Source organism: Schistocerca cancellata, chromosome 1 (assembly GCF_023864275.1).
Source record: "Schistocerca cancellata isolate TAMUIC-IGC-003103 chromosome 1, iqSchCanc2.1, whole genome shotgun sequence".
Taxonomy (NCBI): Eukaryota; Metazoa; Arthropoda; class Insecta; order Orthoptera; family Acrididae; genus Schistocerca; species Schistocerca cancellata.
In genome coordinates, this window is record NC_064626.1 from 1,089,745,999 (window position 1) to 1,089,748,662 (window position 2,664).

Here is a 2,664-nt window from a genome sequence, read left to right on the forward strand (position 1 = left end):
TACCACCACTAATACACTGCAGTGTGTAAAAGAATAAACTAACAACGCTGCAGCTCAAAAGTCTTTTAATGAGTTTAAACATCTTTCTATTAACCAATTTTTCAAGTTGCTCTTGAAAAGATTGCCTTGTAGTTGCTTTATATTTTTTGGCAACTTATTGCAGAATTATCTCCCAGTTACATATGGACTGTGGTCTATAGGTTTCTTGTTAGTCCGTATCGTATGATAGTCACTTTTGGCTCGAGTATTGTAATTATGGATGTCACTGTTCTTTACACTATTTTCCTCATTCTCTTTTAGAAACATTATGGTCTTAAATAGATAGTGTGTAAACAGTCAATAATTTATAATTTTTGAAATAGTCCCTACAGGACTGGCATTTGCTTATATTAGCAATTATCCTAACTGCTCTCTTTTGAAGCCTGAAAATGTGATCCATGTAGACAGTGAGTCCCCCACCCCAGACCTCGATCCCATGAAACTTCCTGGCAGATTAAAACTGTGTGCCCGACCGAGACTCGAACTCGGGACCTTTGCCTTTCGCGGGCAAGCGCTCTACCAACTGAGCTACCGAAGCACGACTCACGCCCGGTACTCACAGCTTTACTTCTGCCAGTACCTCGTCTCCTACCTTCCAAACTTTACAGAAGCTCTCCTGCGAACCTTAATTAGATGTGTTATTGGTTTTATTGACTCATTTTTGCATTCTTTAAGTAGTGTGGACGATATGTCATCCCAGCCACTAGATGATTTTACTTTGAGTTTTGAGATATTCATGATCTCAAATTCTGTTACACTCCTTAGGAAAAATGAATTACTTATTTTAACTGTGTTTATTTTCAGGGCTGATTCATCTTTTTCTTCACTGCATGCCTTACTAAAATGTTTAATGAAGGCCTCACATACAGACTTTGGTTCATTCAACAGTATTCCATTTTCTTCTAATGCAATGTTGCTGCAGCCTGGGTTTTCTCTATGTTCACATTCTTTGTTTACAATATGCCAGGCTGTTTTGCTAATGTTACTAGTTTTTCTTATCTGTTCAGCATAATGAAGTCTCTTCAGGGATGGATTCCCTGTATATCTTTCTGGTGCTTTTGTATTTTGTTAAGCAGTACTGCAATTTTGTTTCTCGGAACAGCACGTAAAGGTCCTTCATATTTTCCTTTAGTTTATGTATTTATGGGGGCATTTTAAGTTTCTTTGTGGGATCTGATTTCTTTAGTTCTTTTTTTACTATTGGACATGCCTGATTAAAGCTATGGTTAAATATTTCATAGAAAAGGCCCCACTTTTCATTAATACCTTGTGATCTATATACCTTATCCCACTCTCTCTCTCAGCAAGCTCCTTCCTAAGTAAGTTATAATTAATCTTCCTTATATAAGTGTGTAGGTCACTATGCAGAACTATTTTGTGGTATGTACTAATTTCTATGGATAGAGCTGTATGGTCTGAGAGATATGTTTCAACAGCTCTTACCACTATATGTTTCCTATCTAGATTCGAAAGAACATGATCAATACAAGATTGTGAGTTAGGTGTTATTCTGGTTGGTTCATCATTTATTTTGTTATAGTTATAGCAATGCAATATATCAGAATATCTAAGATAATTTACACTACCAGTATAGTTTAAAGAGTCTCCTGTTATTATTACCTGTTTTTTGTTTGTTGATAGTTTATTCAGAAGTTCTTCTAGCTGGCAAAAGAACTCTTCTACATCACTATTTGGTGACCTATACAGGCCTACAATTATTAGGCTGTTTTTGCCTACCTTCATTTTTACAGCTGCTACTTCAAAGGCCAGCTCCATTGCAAGACTGTCAACCCAGTCAATTTTTTCACAATGTATGTAATTTCTAACAAAATGCCAACACCCCCACCCTTGTGTATCTTTCTGTAGTATGCACTCACAATTTTGTAATTGTTTAACTTAAAGCTACAAGCCTCTTCAGACTTGCATACAAGTTCATTCACAATATATACGTGTGGTTTACATTCTCCTAAAATTTCGTCAATTTGCTCTATTTTGTTAGTAATGTACTGAACATTCTGAAACATTATTTTACATTTTTCGTCTTTCTTGATGCAGTCAGTAAAGCTTTCGCCTTGGTGTATGCACGCTGAAGGCCGATTTACACTAAAAAAGGAACATCAGTTTCATTCGAAAGCAAACTATTTTTATATATGCGACTACTGAGTTCGATCTTTTCAGTGATCAATATGCTTACTTTTTCGCAAGAAAAACACTTACCCTCATAGTTCAGATGCAGTCCATGTTTAGTATGGATGCCCTTATCTAGTGTGCTTATGTCTAGAATTAAACATTTTTCGTAACTTGAACACAATAATTTAATCCTGGCATTTGTTTTTCTAATCTCTTTGTTTAGACATGAGTTGTACATTAAGTCGTGTCGGTGCGGGATGGTAGCAACAATAGTGTTATTTGATTTGTTTCGTTCAAGAAATTTTGACAAACCTCCAATACACGAATCGGCTTCATTACAAGCCACATCATTTGAACCTGCAATACAGGCAACGAAGTCATTGTCATGCTACATTTTGCCGTCTAAAGATGTGTTTATTACAATGTTATTTGTTTTCGCACCTGGCTTCACCACACTACTCACTTGGATACTTTGCAGAATCTCAGCCAGCTTTC

At 36.2% G+C, this 2,664-nt stretch overlaps 1 non-coding gene across 1 annotated transcript; it reads right to left on the reverse strand.

The window, feature by feature from the left end:
• Positions 1-503: 503 nt before the first annotated feature.
• Positions 504-578, reverse strand: Trnas-cga (transfer RNA serine (anticodon CGA)). Its single transcript has one exon. It is a non-coding gene; the product is annotated as a tRNA-Ser (tRNA).
• Between the last annotated feature and the right edge of the window lie 2,086 nt (positions 579-2,664).